This window comes from Strix uralensis, chromosome Z, assembly GCF_047716275.1.
Source record: "Strix uralensis isolate ZFMK-TIS-50842 chromosome Z, bStrUra1, whole genome shotgun sequence".
Classification (NCBI taxonomy): Eukaryota; Metazoa; Chordata; class Aves; order Strigiformes; family Strigidae; genus Strix; species Strix uralensis.
In genome coordinates this window covers 14,908,253-14,933,924 of record NC_134012.1, presented here as the reverse complement: position 1 = coordinate 14,933,924, position 25,672 = coordinate 14,908,253, and the positions used below count along the sequence as shown (strand labels likewise).

Sequence of the window (25,672 nt, the reverse complement as noted above, 5' to 3'; positions counted from 1 at the left end):
TTGTGTTACATCTAGCAATTTCTCAGCCACAGGACAAGTCAGGCCAGCATAGTTATCTGATGTAGTTTTCCTTCCCAGGCAGTTAGGGGTTTTTTATGGAATCAGTTGCTTACCTTGAACTCACCTTGGGGCTGGGAGCTGATGTGAGAGAGGGGAAAAACAGGCTGAAGTGGTACTGCCCCTTTTGGCATCAGCCTGCAGCTGTGCAAGACCAGATGCAACATTAAACCATACTCTGAATAGTCTTACTAGCCACCTTCTCACAGAATGAATATTCAAGCGTCTTCAGGATTCCACATCACGCAGTGGGTCCCTGAGAGTTAATGTCACAGCATGAGAGCAACTCTGCAAGTAAAAATAGTAATGTTATAGCAACTGAAGGACTCCACAGGCATAAAAGCGCCTCAGTTCATCTCACTGTGCAATATCTGGACAAAAGGCCTTGCAATCTAAACAGAGAAAAAGAGTAAAAAAATCAATTAACTTTCCTAGCATCACTTATCAGGTTAATAACAGAGGCGGAAATCAAATACAAGAGTCAGGACAGGCAACTCTATCCGCTACGCCACACTTCTTCCTGTGGCTACAATTGCTATTTATTCACTGCTTGTGGCATGGCATGTCCATATCAGAACTGCACTAGGTTCCAGAAATAACAAAATTAAAATTAGCCATTGTATTTGTTGCTCCATAAGCAAATTATCAGCTCTATGTGGTTTGCAACATCTGAAAGTTTCCAGTGCCTTCCCAAGGAAAGAACTCCAAAGCTTAATATTTTCCTGACTTGGTACATCCTCCCTCCCCTCTGAGGACAGACAAAAGGAAAGAAAGTGAACAGATGTCCACTGCTATTTTTGTTTCTATTAAATTGAACTGGGGTGCAATTTTGGATTAGTGCTTTAAAACCACCTTAAAGTTCTCCAAAGAAGGAGTAAATAAAGATAAATTATATGAAAAAGAAAAAAAAAGGCAAAGCACAGACACAGAAAAGAGATTGATCATAGAGGAAAAACAGTACATATGTATAACTTCCTATTTACTCCCACTGTTAACAAAAACAAGTAAAATCAGCAACACTGGCTGCAGCTCTATTTTTTTTGGCTTCCAGAAGTAAAAAAACCTGCCCTGTCTCTGTGCTGTTATGTACATAGTACAAAATTGTACTGATATAAAAAAACCATATATCCCAAACCAAATAGAAATCCCCAAAATCAACTCTCTGTCCCCATCTGTATTCTGCTGTGAACTACATGTGATTAACACACAGTACCTCAAAACTATTACCAATTTTTATATTTTGGGCTTAAGATATGGCAGGGCTTCATCAGAAACCTGGAGCATAATTCCTGAAGGTCACAAAGCACTGTCATGAGGCAAAGTTCAGCCATAGATAAGATGACAGCTAGAATCTTGGGCGAACCATAGCTTTCCTTTATCTATGGGTTATCACAACATGACCAAAGACCTTCAGAAAGATACTCTGCTTGCTTTCCTTCAACTTGGTGTCTCCCAGCTGTTCCCAAGGCCAGAAGCACAACCCTCATCCTCCAGTGCCAACCGGAACCCTATGCCGGAAAGCTACGTAAGTAGTATTATGTGAAGAGGAACTGGACTGGCTGGTCAGAACGTTTATTTTCATGTAACACAGAAGAATATTTGTCACATCAGCTTGAAGGTTCCAGAGTAGCTGGGATGCCTAAAGCCCATGGTCCAAGAACTGCACATGTATCAACCTGTGGAAAAAATACTGGCAAGTGACTGGTGAAACATCAGCTATTAAGAGGGGATCAAACCTCCGAATCTTCAGGGACTAGTTTCACTGTCAACCATCAGTCCTCAGGCTAACATTCCCAAACCACATTAACAACTGCTTCCAGAGGTGCCCAACAGCAACATCTAGCACAGCATCTGATCATTGCTGAGTTATCTCACTGGGGCGTGGATCACTGTCAGTGTCATGTGTTGGTCCTAGAAGAAGCTTAGCAACCACTGCACTAAGCAGTCAACTCTTGATTAACAGTATTTTAATTTTACATATAATAACTGGTGCTTTGCTGCCTAATACAATTTCAGAGTCTATCTTTCATGTTTCTTAGAAAAGGCATTGTAAAATGCCTGTATCCTACTTATATTGAAACAAAATGAGTATACATACAAGTCAGGGAGTATGTGAATGCTTTTTTAAAGGAAAAAGAAGAATGAGTATGCAAAACACAAAAGATTTTATTAAGAACTTATCGGAAGGTAATTTTATCCTTTAAATCTTTATCTCAGTTGTTTATTTCTTGCTTCCAGCTACAATTTTATTAATTATTTTATTGCAACTGAAGTGAAGATTTTTATGGAATTAAGTGATTACCTATTTTCAAATGTTTCCTCAAGACAACCTATGTAATGCCTATGAAGAAAACTCAGACAACTAGGCCTTTGCTGTGCTCATTAGTACATCTGGAGAAAAACTATATTATTTGCATATTTCATTATGAAGGGAAAGTTATAATTTCAGTTTTCTTTCAGCATATTAGATCTGCACAGAGCTAATCTTATTAACTGTGCAATTTTACCATCACCACTACACTTAACCCTCTACACTGGTGTCTCACCTACTGCTGCTGACAGTTGCTCAAGCCATTGTTTAAGTTAGCTTCAAGTTCTTATGTGCTAGTGTTTCTGTTATGTTGCTAAGCTTTATAGAGCTCCCCTCTTAAATGGTCTGAGGCACATTACTATAAAATAGCTCACCTTACTTGGAACGCTACCCAAGAAGCAATTTTAAGTTAATAAGTAGTCTCTTTAATTCTTAACTAGCAGCTTCTAAGAGAGCATCAAACTTGAAAGAATCCCTGTATTCATTGTTAGGTAAAGCAATACAAACTGTCTACAACGTACCAACACCAGACAGAGTACCACGCAGTACACAGTTCTCAGCCCTAGCTGTCAGCCCTAGTAAATACTGTGCAAGTTTGATATGGTATCTCACTATAATCTATAATATGAGTAAGGTTCCAGCTTAGCAAAAGCTGGTTCTTCAGCTTTTTCCCGGTTCAACAAAACTCTTAAACACCTCCTTAGTTTCTAAACAAACAGTGTTTTAATTGTATTTCAATAGCCCTTATGCATATCTTCTGATTCTCTGGTGAATCAGGGCCTTGTTTCAGAGCATCCCACCAGAACAGCTACCATATTAATCATAAAATAACAAGTATCAATGCTCTGTAAAGAAGGAAATTATTTCAGTTTGAAGTCATGCAATTAAATGTCAGTAAAAATCCAGAAGTTGCTTCACATGAATTATTGTTTATAAGACTACTTTTAAACACACTTGAGTCACCAACAAGCAGCATAAGCAGTCATAAGCAAGTTTTAGTTACTTTTAAAAACACTGAGTATATTTTCTTTAAATTTCCCTTAGGTGATAGGTATGTTTAGCTTGACAGAAGGATAGTTTTTATTTTTAGAACATTTGGGACAAGTGACTTCTGAACAGACATATGGTACTATCATATCCTACATGTGAAGCCGCACTGACCAGAACTGTCCGTTGTACACTGGTAAAGAAACTTCACAAGAGTTTCAGCTTTTTGTGAGGTCACATAATACATGCAGTGGAGTGGTACCTGTTGGGTTAACACACCTGTTTCAACATAGTGGCACATTTGTGTGTTGTGGAACAGGTAACTTGCACAGAGCATGAATAAATGTGTCACACTGGAACACAGGTAAATTAATCCACCCAAATAAATCCATATACATGTAGGTATCTCAGCAAGGCAAGACTGGCTGATGAGGTTTGATGTTGTTTGGATTCCTGCTTGCAAAGATCTTCATGACCCTGAAATTCATTGTGGCTTCTATTAAGTCTACACTTCAGGGTGAGGGCAAAAATACGGATTTTTCTATGGGAACCTAAATGTTGTTTAGGTCTTTCTGATATCCACTGTGACCAAAAATATCTTACATAACTGCACACATTCAAAGTGGCCAAGGACCTGTAACATTTATCCTAGAACACTAAATGAACTAATATAAATACCAGAAAACATACCACTTATTTTTGAGGACTCTTGAATGCCTTGGCAAACACAGAAGTAGGAAAGAGAAAGTTTCATTCTTACCAAGGAGGAGGAATAAGATGGATGAAAAGTGCACAGGAACTATCAATTCATTCCACTTGTGCACTGATGACACCATGAATTCAGCAGTTTAGTCCTGAGAATTGTCAGGGGGTGGAGGATGGGGGCATGGGGGGGTAGATAAATAGTAGGTAAAAAGAAACTATCCAAAAATAACTGACAAATTCACTTAAAACTCATTTACTTGCTTTTCCTGGTAAAATACAAGCAGAAATAGAAAGAAAATAGTAAATATAGAACTACATGAAGGTAGATGTTCTAAACTGATAAATCACTTCAAAGTTTTAACTAAACAGTATTTCTAGAAATTAAGAACTGCATAAACATAACTTTCAGAGGTCATTAAAGTAAAAAAGAAGACAAAAACAAGGCAAGACTTTCTCACTGTATTGTATTTGGTTCTTGGTCATGAAAGTCAACATACGCACAACCAAACGCATGGGTGTTAAACACTTATATTTGCTGCCAACGGCACTGAAATCAAACAAGATCCCATAAATACAAAATATTTTGCATAAACTGGCTCTGCTATGGAAACCAGAGAAATAGAAATATTACATTATTCCAAGTAACAATCTCTTGGCAAGAAAAAGAAGTTGCTTTTTGAAAGTTTTATTATTATTATTATTAATACCACTACTATAACTAGGTACAATCAACAGTTGGTGAGTTTATCTCTGCATTTGTAAGTCTGTCTTTGCCAGCCTACACCTACAGACAGGGAAGTGAAGTGCAAATAATATATTTATGAGCGGATTACTAAACAAAACTCATTTTAAAAAGTATTTGAAATTTTTAAAGTTCTTCCTTAAATCCTTCCTGCACTCTTCTCTAGTTGCAACAGGTACATAATTGGCACATAGGATGCAAGGAATCACCAATAAGCAGGGTGTAGGGGATCAACAGAATGATCTATCTTTATACAGGGCAGCACAGTTTGCAGAGGTGGAGTTAAGAATCACAGACATAAGCTTGGGTGTTTAAAGAAAGAAAAAATTCAGCTTGCAGTAATTTATTAACTTACCTTAGGTTTCCATGTATTCTAGAATGATATCTGATTTTATAATTGCTTAATGTAGACACTGGCATGATTCTGAGAAGTCTGGATTCAGGCACCATTAATTTAATACAATGTGTTACAGTGTATGTTACTGTTTCAACAAGTATAGATGGAACTATTCTACTTGAAATACTTTAGGTTCAGTATTTTCTAAGTCAAGGTGGTGATGGGGAGGAGGTTTCACTTATCAAAAGCAGTCACTTAGACTATCTCCTCTGCCTTAAAATCTCTGCTTAAAAAAAAGTCAGATGAATGCTCTGAACAGGAACTTGGTGCTCAGAAGTAAATATTCAAAAGGCATAGCCTACTGCACACCTTCCATCCCACAAACAGCAGTCAAACTTCAGAGTCAGACACCATATGAAAACAGCAGATAATATAATCTGAATATCATTTACTCACCACTGTTCCAAGTCTTCAGGGCTTGGTCAACCACTTCAGACGCCTGGCAATACCTAGAAAAATAATTGACGTAAAATGTAAGAAAGGTACAGAGCCAAAAATATTAAAACAGTATTTATGATCAGTGTTAGTGGCTGGAATGGTACAATTCCACTTGTAAGAGATTATATGCACGCAAGTAACATTTCACTACCAAGACACTTCTGCTTTGCTAGAAATGCAGCATTGTAGACATCACTCCAACCACTAACGAGCTAAGAAAAATAAGCACTTGTGAAGGAGTAACACATAAAGAGCTAAGCACGCACAAAATTGCATCTTCATCTCTTCCTCTGTTTTACTAATAAAGTATGCCAAGGTTTGAAAATACATTTAAAACTATTTGTATATTCTATTCTGATTTATAACAATATTTTAAAATCAGGTATGACTTAGGAAGAACTCCAAAAGTTCCTGAACCACTGGAATAAAAATCTACACTGCACAGCATGCTCACTCCACAAGCTTAAGAAACACACCTCCAAACCCCTTCTGCCACCCCACCCATGTATTTCATGGAATTCAACAAGGAGAAACATGAAGTCCTGTACCCAAGATGGGCTAATCCCTTGGACAGGCTGGGCACTGACTACACAGGGCACAGCTGTCTGAAATGGATCTGGGGGTCTGGGCAGACAGTGGGTTAAACATGAAACAGCAGTTACCCCTGAAAACAAGGAAGGCCAAGAATATCCTGGGGTATATCTACAGGCTAAGCTCCTGGTAATAAGTGATTATTTGCCTTTAGCCAGCACTCCAGGAATACACATCTGGAATTCCACATCCAGTTTTGCATCCCCAGTACCAAAAAGTAATAAAATAAGGTGATAGAGGTAAGACAGTTCAGCATCACTGAATCAATCATACAGGATTTACCGCAGTAATAACAAATTCTGCATTTTTATACATACATCAGGACAGGATACATGAAGAACCTCCCCTTATATAAAAGAATAATGTGAGTCAGTAGGTCAGTAGACTCTTAACAAAGAGAGCTACCAAGGACAGAGGAAGACGTACTGGGAGCACTGGAAAGTCAAACACGGCTTAAAATGGCCTCTGAATTCCTGGCACATAGAATATTCCTCCAGGAAAAAAAAACAAACAAAAAAAAAAACCAAAAAAACCAACAACAAACAAACAAAAAAAAACCCAACAAAAAAACAACTGGACTAAGTAGCAGTGATTACTCCAACTTTTCTGTCTCAAAAGCAGTTAACACAGCAATGAAAATATAGCACTGTCAGCAGAGACAGAGACTATTTTTCATGAATAAAAAAGACCAAACTGTTTTCTTTTATACTCAAGCACCCAAAAATGCACAATCAATTTTAAGTATGTGAAAACGACGGATTGCCTGGACAATTAGAATTAAGTGGTGCTTTTAAGGAAAATTTCCTTGCAGGAAGCCTGGGTTTCTTAAAAAAGAGAAATGGTACAGGAAGGGTAAGACAGGATCAGCCCATCAAGGAGACTGTAGAAGAGCTTCCTCTCACAGATCCATCCACCTGCCAAAGGGACAGCATTGATCAACTTCAGTCACACACAAGAAATAATAAAAAAAAAAAAAAAACAACAAACCAAAGAAGGAGAGCAAGTATTATATTAAAAAGAAAGGCTCTTTTTTGCCACCATATTTGTGACAAAGCTAGTAAGAAGAAACTCCACATGCCTTCCACTGCCCCATCACCACACAGGCAGTGTGCACTTTCCTTATGCCGCAGATGGCCAAAATGAAACCCAAATCCTCCCAAACAAATCGGAATGAGAAAAATACATGTATACTCTTTCTCTCAGGAGCTCTTTCTTACAAATTTTGCAATAGCACAGATGAATTTTTAAAACACCCGGGAAAAATACATAAAAACCATTTCTTCCATTCTACTCAACTAGCTGTAAATTTGGCTGCATCAGAATGACACACCACACCCCCCGCCATCACCACACCCCTCCCCCCCAAAAAAAGAAAACGTTACATTCTTCATTTTTACCTCCTTTCTCATTTTCAAGGGCGAAATGTTTTTGTGTAATTCAGGGAGAAAGAGTCTCTATACCAAGCAGAGCCACTGATTTAAAGTTTTTTATTTGCAGTCAACACGAGAAGCAAATAGGGTGGACACTGTTATAAGAACACAGTTGGTTTGATAACATCTCCATGTCACAGTGTACCCTGGCTCTGTACACAACAGGAATTGGGTATACTTAGGCTCCCCAGCAAAAATAAAATTAAAAAAGAATACAGGTATATCTGCTGTATCTTAAAACATCCTTTTCAAGTAGTTTTTTCTTCAGATGTACTACTGTGCAATACTTCCATGTATTATATAACAGCAAGTATCCAAATCAAAGAAATATTTAATTACTTCAGGAAGGTTTGCATGACCAATTATGTCACTATGAATAGAAACAATGCATTCAATGGGTTCTTTGTCTTTTGCTGTCAATGCAGAACAGTATGAAATAAAAAATCCCCATACTATTTCATAGGCGTCATTAAGGCTACTTTCAGAAATAACAGCAAAACAACAAGGGGAAAGTATTTTATTTTAGGGCTAACAGGTTAAAAAAAAAAAACCTCTAAATGAATTACAATGCTAAACACCATAGGAAACTAACAGCTCAGATATACAATAGATTTTTTAACATTTCTTCTCAGGTTAATTATTCTGTTTCACACAACCCTACAAAAGAAAAAAAAATACAGCTTTGCTCTTTGTATTATTTACCCAATTTGTTCAATCTATAAAATCATGCATGCTACATGCCTGTATGTATGTGATTTAAAGCAAACTCAAAAGAGCATACCATATAAAGCAACATAATTTGCAAGCTATTTCAATGAGAACAAAAAAATTCTCGCTTTTTTACACTACAAAAAAATATTTCACCCAAATGCACCTGCCCTGAAGTTTACACCTAATAAAAGCCAGATGTACTTCTAATACACTGCTGATCCCTGCTTTTAATGCCTGTTTTCCCACTGCACCACCTTAACCAAGAAAGCGGTACAGCATAGTTTTACACATCATTAAAATGTTTAAACCAAATATTACATTTTTATAATCCTAGCAATTCCCACAAAACTAAACAGAATAAATACAGAAGCACTAAGAGACCTGCACTCTGAATGAAAGATCCCTCTTAGCCTGTTACCTAATACAATAAGCACCTGAGTGGTAAGTGAATCAAATTACCACATTTCTTTAACAAGTCAGTCATTACTAACTGAAGCAAGCGATACGCAAATTTATTTTTAGTAAAGTTTTCTCTAAAATGAGTTTTGTCTTCTAGGATTTATTTTACCTAAGTATAAAACATTATTTGAAGTTAGCAATATAGAATATCAGCCAGGTGCCTGATCCCGTTCACTGAAATCAGTGGGAGCTCTTATCTTTAGCGTTACCCATGAGGATAAAAGGACAAAAATTGTTTACTTTAAAGGCAGTGTAAAAGCACTGAATTTCACTTTACAACATGCTTCTAGAGTCACATCTCTGTGTCACAGGGATAGTAAAGCAAAAACACAAGTCACCCTCCCATGGCACCACCAGGAGTTTACACCACAGGCAGAGCTTTGGTCTTGCTTCATACAACCCATCACTTCTGCCAGTCCAAGGCAGCAAAACCCAGCAGCTTTGCAGCAGTATCTCCAGGAAGAACACAGACAGTCACTTAAAATGTTCCTTGGCTCCATTTTGGACATAAAGCTGCTCTAGGTGGCTGCAGCTTGGCCACCAAGAGGAACCTGACAAAAAGTGTCTCAGAAAGCAGCTTCACCCTGGGGCCAACACTGCTCAGCTACCTGCTGTCTGCACACAGATGGTGAGAGAAACAGGTGAGAGAAACGGGGCCCACGGTCAACCCAGCAGTCATCGGGCAAAGGCAGGCTCCACGTCAACCCCACAGCAGCTGGGACTGGAACAAGCACACTGACAACACAGCTCCAACAAGGATTGGTGGCCCCAGGCTGGGCTGAAAGAGGCTCCTGGGCCCCCAGGCAGGATCCAGGGCAGGACCAAAGGGAGGCTGAGCCCTGTTAGTGCCCCGGGGGCCCTGATGCTGGGTTGCTAATTAAATGCTCTAACCAGTAGCACGCTCCTCAGCAGTGAGCTAGAATCACTTGGCAAGCTCAGGCTGTTCTTCCTTCATGTCAGCTGGCTTAATAAATAACAACTTCTGATGAGTATTATTAGTATCTGAATTATTGCCCCCAGATTACCGCACACTGTGACCTGCAAAATACTAAATTTTCAAATAAAGCCATCTTCTGGCAGAAGTGGAACAGAATGACTCCAAGGGAGACAGCTCAGTTATCTCTTCCTGAAGGCCTGGAGATGGCAACGGTGAAGTTTTGTTAAGGAGTAAGCAATTAACGCACTCTTACTTAATCAGTAGACAGTCTGAGCCTGTTGCAGAAAGCTGGAGAGCTATCCCATTGTGAAAATCTGGAAAAAAAAGACACATTATCGCACACACTCACAGCGTCTTTCAACCAGCAGTTGTGAGGTTGCTTTGTTTTCAATCCAACACCTCCTTCTCAGGCCAAAGTTATAGTCAGAGCACCTTCCTAGTGACAAAAACTGTGACTATTACAAATCAATGAAACAATCATTAAAATGTCTAAATTGCCTTATAAAATCTCTACATTTTCCAGTACTCCTGCACCATGATTGTATTAGGAACCTGTTTGTTTTGTGGTTTCAACTGAAATAAAAAAATGCCTTAAGCACAATCCTCCCCTCCACCAAAGAAAAGCAGACTTGTCTTAACATTCAACTTCCTTTACGTATAAGACAAGGTATCTAGCAAAGCAACCAAACACAGATTAAGACACAAACAAGTTGTCAGGAGTCCTCAAAATACAATTTCAAACTCCTCTATAATGTCAGGAAAACAGCATTGTTTATTTTAAGCATATATTCCATATTGGACTAATTCCCATGCTTTCCTCACAGCTTTAATCTTCATAGATTCAATTAAAAAATACACATACAAAGCATCTTATCAAATTAAAGCACTCACAGGTACTACATGTGACCTTCCACTAGTGAGAAGGTGGATTTTCAATCATGAAACACTTCAGTGATTCATGTAATGATTATGCTAAGTGACAAAATCTAGATCTTAGCCCATTCAATTTGACCTCAAAGCAAAGTTCCTTCTACTGAAAATAGTATATCTGAATGCTATTCAACCAGTAGGCCTATCATGCACTCAAGACCTTGATTCAAAGCTAAAAATACTTAGAGCACATCAACTTGTTTACTTTTAGCTCTTCTCCAGCTCATGTCTCAGAACTGATTTTCAGTCTTGTATAAAACCAAAACCCAACATAAATAAATTAAATAAAGATGAGTCCCCAAGCATCATTCTATGTGTCTTTCTTGAGTGTTTCAGTAAAGTCATGTTATGGAAATAAAAAAACCTTACTCAAGTCTTATCTGCCCAGTTTTCCTGCTCTGGAGAACATCTGGGAGTTTCTACAGACCTCTCAGTCTTAAATCATCTTCATCCAGCCTGCTTTTCCAAAGGGAGCTTACAAGCCCACAAAGAGGCACTCCTTTGATGCTAACCCAAGGAAGGCGAAATGAGCTAGCTACTGCCTGGTAAGAGTTAAAACTTATACTCAGTTTGCAGATGGAAGAATTAGATAGCCCCAGGGATGGTGGGAATTGAACAGCAACTAAGAAATATATTAACTCTGGTTTTGTTTACCACAAAGAAGCTTTCCTTTGCCTTTTTAATTTTTGTCATTTTAAGCTTTCTCTGAAGCCAATTTGCTTAAACACCGCTAGAGAAACAATCTTTTCAGAAAATGTCCTGGTAATACAAGAAATGAAATGTCTGGGTTTAGCTTTTCCTGAAGCCAATAATACCCTCTTTGAAGACTGTCACTGCACACACTTTGTAAGAAGTTCTAATTATTCTTTAAATTCCTCTAAAAATTCTTTAAATTATTCTTTAAATTACATTTCTCAGTAAAACTGAGATATAACTTCTTGTCAAATTATGAGCTCCTCGTGATAACATTTGATTTTCCCTAGACTTCTATTCTTTTTACTATCTGGAAGATTGTGATTGTCTCCACATGTAGATGTACACACAAAGAGGAGAATCACATCTAAAAAGGTCTCCTGATTCAGAGGGCAAAGACAGATCTCAGTTTCTGCTTTTCTTTCCCCTTTCAAGATTATTACAAGCTAATTCTTTAAAAAGATATACTGATTGTTACTTTTACCATTTCCTATACAAAGGTACTTGCAAGGCTGAACTGGAGTGTCATAGGCCAATTTCAGACTTAAACAATGGGCTTGCAGAATAATCCATGAAGGATTCAATTCAAACAGGAATGGCTGGGGGTTCAGGCAGGGCAGAGAAGGCTACCTGACTTTTTTTTTTACCCCTCTTTCCCAGCTGAGGGTAAAATGACCATTGTCTTCAGTGGTCCCTTCCAACCTGTATAGTTCTAACTACAAATAACTGAATATAAATTTTAGTCAGATGTGTTTCCCTTGAATATGCATTCTTGGGCTTCCTGCTTGCTTATCTTCTACCACTGATTAACCTTTACATTCCCAAAGGTAGGTATTCAATTTCCAAGAAAGTTTATGCCAATTGTAAGATCACCCCTAAAATTCTTTACTGAAACTCATGAGAGGGTGTTTACCTGACCCCAACTTTTAAGTTTGATGCAAAACTTTTTAAATACTTTTATGTCTCTCATTTAACTTTTATCAACAACTGTGGGAGTGATAGAAAATTCCATGCTTTTCTCATGTCTCCAACTGAGAAAGTGAGATGGTGATATGAATCAGTTCACTTAACCTGGGTTCATTGTATAACTTTTAATAAAAACATGGTACTTCCTCATTAAACAATTATTTTCTAAATTAAAGCAATAATTAGAAAAAAAATACATCTTTCTTACAGTTCAGGTGCATTCTCCACCAGATTCACAGAGTTTTAAAGTTTACTGGTAGCCTGAATTCCTAGAGAATGGTCATTTAATATGCAGGTATCATTTTGAGATGATGAAGACCTTCAGAAGCATCTCGTAACTGATCTTGAGCCTGTTGGGCAATACCTCTAACAAGATATGGGGGTGATGAATATCAGTATAATCTTAGAGCATATCAAAAAAGTTATCAACAGCCCAGAGAACATTATTACCAGTTGCTGAAGACTCCAGTGAGGTCTTACTTTGAACACTACAAAGAATTCTTATTATCGTAAGTGAGGAGCAGGGGAAGACATCCAAGTTGGATTAGGAACACAGAAGGAATACTGTACTGATCAAGGGAAGAGAGCTAAGAAAACATACGAGGTTTTGCCTTCTTTAGCCTAACAAAATGGTGACAAAAATGAAGTATAATTGTTTCCCACAGTTGCTGTAGGCAGCTAAGTAGCAAGGAGAAAGAAGATATATTTAACTTAAAAGCCAACATTGCAGCAGGAACAAAATAACTGTGAATTGACTGTGAACACACTTAAGATGCAGGTTAAAAGATGATTTCTAAACCATCTGAAAAAGCAAGATTCTGCAACAGCCTTTCAACAATAAATGCAGAGGCAAGAAACCTTCCTAGTTTTAAATCAGAGGCTGATGACACAATGAAAGGAATTGCATAAAACCTGATTGCCTGCAATAACAAGGGAACAAACTCCTTTACAAGGGCCTTCTCATCCAAAGATTGTACATATTTTACAGTACGTTAACATAGCATACCTTTCAATCTCCTCTCAGAAAGTATGTATTTAATAGCTTAAAGCCACCTCAAACCCCACTCTTAAAACCAAGATACACATTCTAAGTCCATTTAAAATACTCTCAAAGTATTAAACATCAAAAATGCAGTTTCTCAGTTTTTAGGCTTTACCAGCCCCACACAAAACTAATGGCTGTATCCCATGCTTTCGATTATTAAAGGCAGCAGACAACTGCATTTATTAAAAGTCTTGATCATGCACAAGATACCTACATCAACTACATTCACAAAGTCATGTTTAAAGAACACGAAATACTTTTATGTCATTCTAGACAAATGTTAAAAAGCAAGACACGGGGGTATAAAGATGTTTATTTTGAATGTTATTATCTCTTTTTTTTGTTTGCAAAGTATATAAACAAAGAAAAATCCATGAAAGTTATTTTGAAACAAAACACTAAAAACTAAGGTCAAGCAGACCTGCTCAAAAACAAAGAAAAGGAAGAAATTGGTCACTTCACAGAGCACAAGCAATCCAGAGCACAGGAAATCCATATGAAAGATTTTTTTTTTTTTAAAGAATACATAAACTCTGGTATAACATTCACACATCTCTCCAGCAGTCAAGCTAAGAGACAACTCTCTGGAACATAACAAACATTTCTGAAACTTCCTTCTATTCTCTCCATTTCTCAAAACATTGTATTTTTCTATTTTATTAGCAACAAATATTTTAATTGGCACTGGCCATTTACTTGATACCAGAATAAACACAGTGATAAATGTGCAAGGTGAGAAGTTAAGGAACAGCCAGCAAAGCAGTGAGATGGAAGACTCCCATTCCTTGGAAGGCAAAAAAATGCATCACTACTAATCTCCTCATGCCCCACTTTAAGTTTGGGGGGGTGACTCCATTATTTTCCAGAGAAAAACTATCTGCAGCTGGGTTCACAGCCCTCTTAACCCTTCAATATAAAATGATAAGGCTAATTTTAAAACTTCCAAGAAGGTTTGAAAGCTTCCAAGGAAACACTATAAACCCTGAAACAAAACATAATCTGGTCTGTTTAATCAAGTTTGTCAAAATTTAAGAAGCAACAAATTTGTTAGGTTCTTCCCTCCCCCTTCCTTTTTTTGCAGGTTCAGGAAGTCAAATTATTTCCAGGCTACACTGGATCAAACAACTGAAAATGATCTTATAAGCTACACATTTTAACAACAGCTTCAATCCTGCAGCAACTGAAAATGCAGATTCCTACTAGTAGGCACTATTTTTCAAAGTCTATACTTATATGAGAGAGGCCAATCACAATGGAAACAATTATCAATAGCCCTGTTTCCATGAGCTTTCTTATCATCTATGAAGAAATTAATTCCCAGAACAATTTAAAAATTCCTTAAGTCTTAGTGACTGCCCAGTGCACTGATTCCAAATCATAATTCTGTAAAGTTTAAAGCTGTAAATTCCAGAGTCCCTAAATACTAGCCTGTTCTGCCCCAAAACTAGCTTTCTGAAGTAGTTGTATGCACTTTTTAAAGTGATTTTGCCAATGAAGACTGAGGTTTAGAATACAACATGAGTAAGTTTTCTGCCATAATTGCTTTCTTACAGTACTCCAGCAATTGACCACTGGCGAAATCTCTTACAGGCAGAGCTGGTTGGTTTAAATCATTGCTTTTGAAAGCACACAGATGATAAGCTACTACTTTACTCCCCAATATTCTCAAAAGATCTCTCAAATCAAGGAAGAAAATTACACATATATACACAATCCTGCTTTAGTATTCATACATATAATATATCCCAGCTCCATTCAGGTGGTCCCCCGAGGTTTTGGCTCTCCAGAAAGAGTTAAATATCTGAAACAGATCCTTTTCTTGTTCATTTATTAGTACTGTTTTCAAAGGACCGTTCAGAGAATGAAGCCTAAGAAAAATGCAAATTCTCCACTCCATGCTTGACTAACAAAGCATTCAATCAGTTCCCACTGAACTCCAGTTCATTTCGTGTCCACATGCAAGTGATTAGGAGTACATTGTTCGAAACTTAATTCCACATCTGTTCTTCTGTGGGACTTGGAAAACAGATGAATTTTTCCGACAATTGTTTGCAGAGTGGGTAATCACATGCATGTGTAATAGTATCCCAAAGTGCAAGGGAAAAAAACTCCATGAGTCTAAGAAGCTTTTTTGCTGAATGTTTCTGTTTCTTTTCTAAGATAAAAAAATAAGATGCTGTCAGATGGAAATCATTAATAAATGCTTGAGAAGTCATCCACTGTAACTAAAAAGGCAAAGCAAAATCCAGCTTTTCTTCCTAAAGGTCATAATTTCATGTCCCAGTAGTTTACCTAGAGACCCAAAATCCATTTTATGGCCTGACAGGTAACTTCTAAAAATTATGCAGAAGTGGCAAAATCCCACAGCACTACAACACAGAAAATACACTGTTTCATCATGGAGATCTGCAGTTGCGAGAGAATGTTCCAGGCTATTACAGTATGAAAGACAGTATCTTTTGAACGGATCACACATTTAAATGATAACAATGTATTTTCTTTTGATCTCTATAAAATGCTGATAAGCACAGAAAGGAAGAATAGATAACAACTCTTCACTGTATTTGCTAATGCAAGTGCTGACAGCATCAAAACATATTGGGGAACTTAAGGTTCAGAAAGCACTTTTTCCACACAAGACACAGTTATGTTGAGGAAATCTGCCACAGTTTGCCGTGGATGCTAAATTCCACATTTGCTCAAGAAATAATGGGACAAGTTAATGAAGAAAGGATCCACTGACAGCCATTAAACACAACTGCCTCCTTTGACCCAGTAAGTCCTCAAGATGCAGAGCAGTGGAGACTATGAAACCATCAGTGTAAATTTGCTCTGTACTTTAGGCCACTGGTTATTGTCAGATATTGGGTTAAATGAACATCTGGCTAACTATTTTATTTATGGCCTTATGACACAGGCTGGAGCGATGGGCTGAGGCCAGCTGTAGGAGTTTCAATAAGGCCAAATGCCGGGTGCTGCACTTGGGCCACAACAACCCCCAGCAGCGCTACAGGCTTGGGGAGGAGTGGCTGGAGAGCTGCCAGTCAGAGAGGGACCTGGGGGTGTTGATTGACAGCTGGCTGAACATAAGCCAGCAGTGTGCCCAGGTGGCCAAGAAGGCCAATGGTATCCTGGCTTGTATCAGAAATAGCGTGGCCAGCAGGGACAGGGAAGGGATCTTACCCCTGGACTCAGCACTGGTGAGGCCGCACCTCGATGACTGTGTTCAGTTTTGGGCCCCTCACTACGAAAAGGACATTGAATGACTCAAGTGTGTCCAGAGAAGGGCAACGAAGCTGGTGAAGGGTCTGGAGCACATGTCGTACGAGGAGCGGCTGAGGGAACTGGGGTTGTTTAGTCTGGAGAAGAGGAGGCTGAGGGGAGACCTCATCGCCCTCTACAACTACCTGCAAGGAGGTTGCAGAGAGCTGGGGATGAGTCTATTTAACCAAGTAACAAGCGATAGGACAAGAGGTAATGGCCTTAAGTTGCACCAGGGAAGGTTTAGACTAGATATTAGGAAGCATTTTTTTTACAGAAGGGGTTGTTAGGCGTTGGAATGGGCTGCCCAGGGAGGTGGTGGAGTCCCCATCCCTGGAGGTGTTTAAGAGTCAGGTTGACATAGCGCTGAGGGATATGGTGTAGTTGGGAACTGTCAATGTTAGGTTGATGGTTGGACTGGATGATCTTCAAGATATTTTCCAACCTAGACGGTTCTCTGATTCTGTGACATTACCTTGGACCTTCATCTGACCTATACGTGTAACGAACACAAGAGTGATATTATCTACAGTGATTGAGAAAGAAATTCACGGAGAGGGCTCAGAGTAGATGACTTTTTTTAAAAATTTTATTTTACTTAATTGTGAGCTTAAAGCAACAGTTAGTCATCTATGAGGACGCATCAAAGAAAGGCCAAAATTTCAGTTCAATCACACCAAACTGATGACTCAGTCAAAGAAACCAGATACTGCTGCCAACTCCTACAGTGTTACTGTGAACTTCCTAATACTTCGTGTTTTCTCAAAACTGTGGGTGCCAGAAATATGCGATTACCTCACATTTTTAGAGGTGTTTTCAAACTGTTTTCCACAGTCATTAGGGCTAGAAACATGGACAACAAGAAGCTCAACAAGGAAAAAAAGAAATAAAAAAAACCCAACCACACACACAAAAAAACCCAAAAACCAAAAAACAACAACAACAACAAAAAAACCCACAAAAAAAACCACACACCAAACCAAACCACTTCGTTTGTACAATATGAAGCATCATTATTTTCAGTTCTGTTTCCCCCCCACGCTGGTACTGGCAACAGTGGAAACCAGGTTAAACCTGAGTAATCCCATACATGGCCAGTGCTGAAACACTGCGTCACCCTGGAGAAAACAGAGGAAGAACATGAATGAGAACCAGAAAGACTTCCTAGAGTGAAAACAGAGAAAAGGTACAGAGGAAATCAAGTTCAAATAACAGAATGCTTATAATTTATGTCAAAAGAAGCTATACAGAAAAGGAAAAAAAAAATGCCTTCTACAGCAAAGGACACTGATGGGTTCTAAAAGTATTCTGCTCAGCAAATTGCTATCTGACATTACTTAAATAGGACTTCCATTTAAAATGCATAGGATAACCAGTTCCTTAAACCAGAAGACACAAAGAGGAACTGCTGCATATGATAATTATGTATTTCCAATTTTATTAGCTAACTTAAATTTATCACAAAGGTAAGATTTATAATGCAGAGCATGAGATCAGACAGCATTGTGCTTTGGAAGAAGTGTTTGTACCAAATCTGAATTAAAGCTACTGAAACGTTAAAAGGATAAGCAATATTGCTTGGCTAAGAATTAAAACACAACAAATACCCTTACTTATAAGTAGGCAGGTTATGCAGATATGATTACCATACCCCGCAACAAACTGTAAACAATAATAACTTTGAATTTTGTTCTTTCATTTTAAATGATGTCATGTAAAGAATCACTGAAGGCTCTGTGTGAGTAAGGAAAGATTAGCCAAGTCATTAATGGTCTGCAGAGAAAGATCAGGTGAACAAACAAAATTCCCTCTTGCACATCCAACCGTGCTGATGCCAGGACCGCACCAAAGCTGAGCGTCCATGCTGCCAAGTTATGTACCAGTCCCATGTGAGTCTGCTTACTCCAAATGTTGGGAAACGTCCCAAAGAAGAGTCTTGAATTTTCTTTCATGTGCCATGGGCACCGGAAGAGAGGTAATTCTCATTTTTTAGCTTGAGTACCCTCTGCCAATACCACTTCCTAAAACACTACAGCATGCATATACACATATATACGTATTTAAAAAAAGTGCAACACCCTCATATTTAAACCCCAAAGACCACAAACATATATACTTTAAAAAGACTCCTATAGGCTTTTTTCCTGTTAGTGTGACCAAAAGGCTAAATGAAATTCAATACACATAGGAGTCCCACAGGTCTCTTCCACTTTGTCCTTCTGTAATTACACTAAAAGCTTTGCTAGAGTCTCTCAAGGCATCTGGACTTGACACTTCTCCTATTTATCCAGCTAAAGAAATGTCCCCTGCTTCTTCCCTGCCAATACCATGAAGAATTTAATGTATCAGCAGGGACTTGAAGCTTGAAACTCAATCCAGTATTTCCATAAAATATTTCACAGACTTGCACTGACTTTTTTTTGACTTAAAAGAGCAAAGGGTTTCCGTACAGCAATTTCGGGCTAGATTAATCCACTCATGTTTCCAGCAGCGGGGGAGGGAGGAAGAGCACCATAACATGCAGCCACCAAATTGATTTAACATACTGGAGACAGAAAAGAAATCCTTATTAGAGTCCCTTCATACCTCCTTAAAATATCACAGCAGTTATTTAATGCCTCCTATGAAATAAGGAGGGATAAACACCAAGCAACAGATAGCAAATTAAGGAAATAAAATGCGAATCAAGAAAAAAGAAGAGATTGTTTTTTACTTTACAGGAGGTAGGACAGTGGCTTGGAACTTAATTGTACTCTATACCAATACACAAGTTGACGAGGAAAAAGAAAATCAGAGGAGGATTTGGATCAAAGAAGCACTCATTTGCGAAGTTGAGCTGATCCCCCTTTTCATAACTAAACAACAAAACAAGTACTTAACACAGAAGAAAATCCTGTTCTACCACTTATACCAAGTGTCAACAACACTTCCACTTTTATTATACCATCCAGTAAAGTAAGCATCAGTAAGGCTAGTTAGAATTCTAAATTTGTCTTTTTGAGAATGGACTATTTTTTGCTTGCTACTGCTCTGACTTTTAAATATTGCTTGTGCAAAATGGCATCTTTGAAACTCGACATGTCCTCCATTAACACATCAGTCAAGCATCCAAGTGTGCAAAACATTAATTTTATTTAAACTAAAAAGCCCCATCCCAGCCTTTCTGAAACAGATCAGAAGTTTATACTGGGTTTTCTTCCAGTTATATAACTGTTCAAAGTGAGAGAGAAAGATAGCTCTTGAAGATGAAAAGAAGCAACAGAAGAATAAAAACCAGGAAAATTAAATAAAGGCGTTTCTTTTACTTCGCTAATGCTTTTTTTAGCCACCAGAAATAAGACAGAACTGCTATTATTCTATATAGAGTGTTAAATAATATCAACTTACATAATCTTAAACATCCTTTTAATTCCCAGGGCACCCACTGCCAAGATCCTAAAATCTGTTTAAACCTTCCAAATTCTGAACTGAGGTCAAAAACAGAGAGTCAGGATTTACAAACTTCAGTCTTCAACTCTTCAGAAATATTTGACATAAGCAAGAAACAGGTTATAGAGTAATTCAGAAGCACAGCAGAAATAAACTCATCATACAACAAAACCCTTGGTTTACATATAATCATGCACTGAAGAGGGACATCAGAAATATGACCTGCACATAACAGGAAGACACTTTCCATTATCAGCAACAGAAAGTATGTATCTTCACAAGTCACAGGCAGGATAGATTATTTCACAATCACGCAACCCAGCAAGGATAACAATACACTAGAATAAACACTAAAATTTCTGCAACTCTATTCAGTTTTCTGGAAACAAAGTTAATCCAGCAAAGGCCGTTCAGAACTGTGCATCCAGGTACAGTGTTCCAGTTCTACACATGGCAAGCCATCTAGAGGAAAGGTTTAAAAAATTCAGTCAATTAACAGTACCTGTCCTTTCTTTGTCTTCTGAATACTGTATATTCTTTTTAAAAATATTTCACATGCTATCAGTGATTTTAGGGAGAGTATACTCGTAAGTACATCAATGAAAGATTCCTAATGGTTAACTCAAAATCCAACAGAACTAAAAAAGAGCCACAGAAACTAATATTAAATACTGCTAATTCCTGAGTGTGTATTCCAGGCACTTGTAACATTCCTCTCAGATGTTAAGGTGAATTAATACACCTTATATCAGGTTATATGTCATAGTACACATATAGTTATCTGTAAAGCGCATTCTAAAAGCCTGTATGTCTGTAACAACAGTTTGTTTGTTTGTTTTTTTCATATTCCTACAGCCTAAACAGTTCACTTTTAATGGAAGACAAACAGGTTTGGATGACAGCATATATCGCTATTAAGCTTGGCTCTCAAGCCTTTGTGCCTAACATAATGGCTTCCTGCAGAGTCAGTCAAAAGCATCTTGCACCCAGAACAAATACTTTTTAAAATAACCAGAAACAAAGATCAATTAACTAAATGCCACTTCATTTTCTCTAATCATCAACATTATTGTCTTCCCAAATAATACATATTTTTTCCATAATCACATGACAACCAAGCTCCAAAAATATTTATATGTGGTTTTAAAAGCCTAGTAAGGGAAGCTTCTTCCTGGTTGGTTGGTTGCCTCAGTCATTCCTTTTGACAACATTAAGAATTACATGGATCAGCAATCAGGAGCCTGTGAGGCCAAGGACTTAGTTTCACATAGCCTTTAGTCATACTTGATAATTTTTTTCATGTTTTTATTGAGTAATATTAAGATGCATATCACATTTGGCTTGTTAAATTGTGTTGCCTACCATTATCAGCTAGGAAGAATGAAATTCAGAAGCAACTGCTGCTATTGAACAGGGAAAACAGAAACCTCTTTCTGCATCTTCAAAATCAGAAGCTCTGTGAAGCTTTTGGAAAATTTACATTTATTTAAAACCAAAATTGAATGTTAGGCTACAAAAAGTAGGTTCTTCATTAAAATAAGTATTTATGAGTTTTAGGTTTATCACAGCATTGCAGTCAAAATTCTTAGTAGTGAATTTCTGTTAGTTCATTTAAAGCTTTAACTTACCCAATATTATTAACTACCTACCACTGAACAATTAAATGATTTACATTCAAGAATCCTACTACTCTGGGTCTGCTTTTTATGGTAAAAGACTTTATTCCAGCAGCAGGGCCTTAATGGTTGAAAGGCAAAGTCCTGCTTATTGAGAACTTTTTACAACTTTGTTTAATGCCTGCTCACTTTCAAAGAACTGAATGCCAAGACAAGAAACTGCTGAAGAGTGAAAAAAATGAACAGCCCAATGGGCACTGTCTGAAGATGAAAGAAAGTGTATCCTCTGTAACCACAGAACACATTTAACCTGAAAGCTGTTCTGGATCTTCACACTGGGACAGTGATCCAACAAGCTTGGATGGACAAGCCAAGGAGCTTCTCCATAGCAATGAACTGGATGGATGCGAAGCCCGGTAAAATCTAAGCTGCAGTACTAAAGAGCCTGTGGCCAAACAACTCCTCACCACCACACGAACAATCTGGCCACAGAGAGCAATTTATTTTTTTTCCTTTCAGCTTTATGAAAAAAAACTCATTTTCTTCAGGAATCTTGTTTTAGCCTGCTAGGGATGCAACTCCTGGTTTTCTGCCTATATAAAAGAGCAACCTTGTTCAGAACTTCTTTTAAACATTAACTTTGGACTAATATTTTTTGATTTGTAGCACTGATGATCTAAAGTGGAAATGTCCATTTAGACAAACCATTAAAAAAACTAAACGAGAAAGAAAAAACAGTGGAGGTGGGTGAAGATGCTGTAATTACTCATAGAGGAACAACAATCCTTCCTTTAATTCCCCATTGTGAACATCTGCATGAAACAAATTGAATGCTTTTGTCTAGATTATAAAACAAAAGTCCTTATAAAACTCAGCACAAGATGGTAATTATACTTAATACTTTCAGCAGAAAAACAAAACAACTTTGAGATTTGCGCAGGAAACCTGTAAGGCCAACCATGAGGCCAAAACACATTTTTAATATTCTTAGCAAACAAAGAAACAAAAAAGCTTTCATGGCAACCTCCTATGCTGTATTTATGCAGTGATCGAGAATGACTTTAAAGCCACCATTAACATATATAATAAACAGTAGGAATTGATATTTAAGGCTATTGCCTAAGCATAAGAAAACATGAAACTCCTACTAGTGCTTTTGAATATAGTGGAATACAGGTCTCTTTCCTAATGAGGCTATGAGCAGCAAAGATATTTTCTTCCTTCCTCCTTAAAAGACAAAGAAAGAAAAAAACAACATATCTGCAGTCCCTTATAGTTTACATTACTTACTGTATTTATAGGCTGTGTAAATTACTACCACTTAAAGCAAAGCATTAATTCCTAAGGGAGATCATGAAGGGCACACTTCCTTCACGTAAGTGTTTTGGATAAGTAGTATGTTTACATTGCCCCAAACAACTATTACATTCAATAATTCTACCCCCTTTTACAAAACAAATACATTCCTGTATTCAGTAAAAAGGGTATCTGTAAATTAAGAGTATTTTCCTGGTTCAACACAATGTTAATGGATTTTCCATTTGTTTCCTGTTTGAATTTTAAGGAAGGGTTTTTCTGATAAATGCATCTTTGTTATTTCTGAGTATTACCCAAAAAAAAGTTAAGGAGTTATATTTGCCAGACACTCATCCACATGAGTGACAGCAGCTCTATTCACAGAGCTCCACACCATGAAAATCCATCTGGCTGAGATGTTCTGATATGCATGTAGTTCATTTTATGGGTTACACAGTCTAACCTCACACCTAGTATTTTCATTTTCTTTCTTCATGAATTCACAGACACACAAACTATACCACAGCCACCAAAACCAATCACAACCAGTCACCCCAGAGATTTCAAAAGTATGCTTTGCCCTAAGGAAATAGGCCAGCAAAGTAGAACTGGTTTTAAAACAGAATACTTGTAACTAATGCATACTAGGTTAAATTAGTGATACTAGGTCAGCTTCCAGGTATTTCCTGTCCCCCACCCACCCCAATACAAATATAAAAACCAAACGTTTAAATCAAGATGAGATCCACAGAGAGGTTTGCAACTGTTCACTGTTTTAAGGCCATTAGAACAGTTTCTGGAACAGAAATGAGATCTCCACACTCTTATCCTTAAGTGTTATGAGCTAAATAATGAGGTCAGGGCCAACCTCTCTTTCCCTACCATGCAGAGGGCCGCATTCCCAGCTGTGCAGTGGGGTCCAGAGAGGGTGGCCCCATGCTGGTGACCCACTGGCTCCAGCCCCTCCGGCCAGGAGAGGTGAGACAATCTGAACCACCTTGCAACAAGGACAGAAATGCACCTTCACAACCAAGTGCTCCAATGATTTGGTTACCACAGAAGTGGGGAGCAGAACAGCATCTTAATACTCCAGTAATTCCTTTTTCTTTTTTTTCCCCTTGCAAAAAAAAGAGTGCAGTCATTTAACTGCAGGAAAGGGCTCCAGCCGAGGCCTCCCTCCTGAGTGACAACAGTGTGAAACCTTTATGGGGGGCAGGTTTCTTCCCCCGAACATCCTTGCCATGGACCATTTGTTCCTCAGGGAGATACAGTAGCTGAAACATACTTAGGCAGCTTTGTCCTGCATTCTAACATCTTCGCTCTCTGAAGCAAGGAAGAGACACACAGACCTACATTTTAAAAATTTACTTTAAAAATAATATAAACGCATTCTATTTTCACAACAATACTGAAGCCTATACAGACAGCTTGCTGCCTCTGGTTCCCCCCATACTTGAATGTACCTGGGGACCAGATCAAGAAGTCCATGTGTAGCCAAGATGCCCCACTTGCAGGTCACTGCTTGCTTTTTGGAAGCTTTCCTTTTGCCTTGCAACCAGCCTCCTCCAGCTGTGTTTGACTGCTCAGCTACAACATCTCTGCTCCCTCCAACAGTTGTTCTCTCTCCCCATGCCCCACTCCAACATGTTTTTTAAACGGCTATACCAATGGCTCTTATCATTGTTCCCTTTCCTGTAGAAATAAATATTTCTTGAAACTTTATGCCTCCAAGCAGCAGCTAAGGAAACCAGTTTTATCTAGTGTGCAATTCTTCCTTAGCTCTGCCTACTGTAAGCCTCTGGATTTAGTAACTCGTCTATGCACAGACAGATAGGCTAGCTCATCTACCCCAGTCCCCTCGCAGAATCAACATGCAGAAAGGGGATGTAAAAGCAGTTACAAGGATATGAGGAGTTCACAAAACCATACAAGTTTTCCTTCAGTATCTTAAAATTGCTCATAGACAAATTCCCCCATTCATTCCTATATAACTGACCAATTTAAAATCTTTACTTAAATGTATTCTACAGCTTAAGAGTTTAAGATTGTAATTAAAAGAGGGAGGATACTTCTTGCTCTTTTTACTTTCGTAGCATAGTTTTAACCCCTGTTCAAATGGATGTTCAGAAAACAAAGGGTCTGGCTAAAGCGTACATTTTCTAGAGTATTTTTAGCTTGCTTAACACTGAAGGAATTCACTACAAACTCTCCATGGCATGGAACAACGTTCCCACCAGTCTCTCTGTTACAAATTAATGAAAAGCTGGCTTCTCATTCTCTGCCTAAAGGCATCTACCATGCATCATAAACTTCAGTCATGGGCACGGAGGAGTACATCAGGGTACAGCCTTACCCAAATAGTCCAGAGAAAGCTCTCTACTTCGCATTCATTGCAGCAATATGACCTCTTGAGCCTTTTATACAATTAATTCTCATGTCCTCTCCTCTCATTACCAAACTTCTCCAAAAGCATCACATGTTCAGAAAAAAACTGAGTTCTCAGATCCTCTTTAAAGCACAATATGCAGGACAATCACATGTATTTTTAACAGCCACACTCCACCACTGACATGTAATGTTGAGTTTGAATGAAAGAACAGGAATCAAGTATTTGCAAAATTACATCAAAAAGACTCAGCGGTGATCTTTGCATTAAAAGCCCTGCTCTAAA

General features: G+C 38.1%; 1 protein-coding gene across 4 annotated transcripts in view; it reads right to left on the bottom strand.

Annotated features, from left to right (window-relative positions):
- The window catches only part of LHFPL2 (LHFPL tetraspan subfamily member 2), a 129,323-nt gene that overhangs the window by 59,364 nt on the left and 44,287 nt on the right, over positions 1-25,672 (bottom strand). Inside the window, exons 1-3 of one of the 4 annotated variants that reach the window (XM_074856756.1) lie at positions 24,465-24,596; positions 5,596-5,648; positions 125-345 (exon numbers count right to left, since the gene is read on the bottom strand). The gene's annotated coding sequence lies outside the window, so the exon portion shown is untranslated. Of the gene's footprint in view, positions 1-113; positions 346-5,595; positions 5,649-24,464; positions 24,597-25,672 lie in introns of those variants that run through there. The other 3 variants (XM_074856758.1, XM_074856755.1, XM_074856757.1) reach the window with 3 other exon arrangements.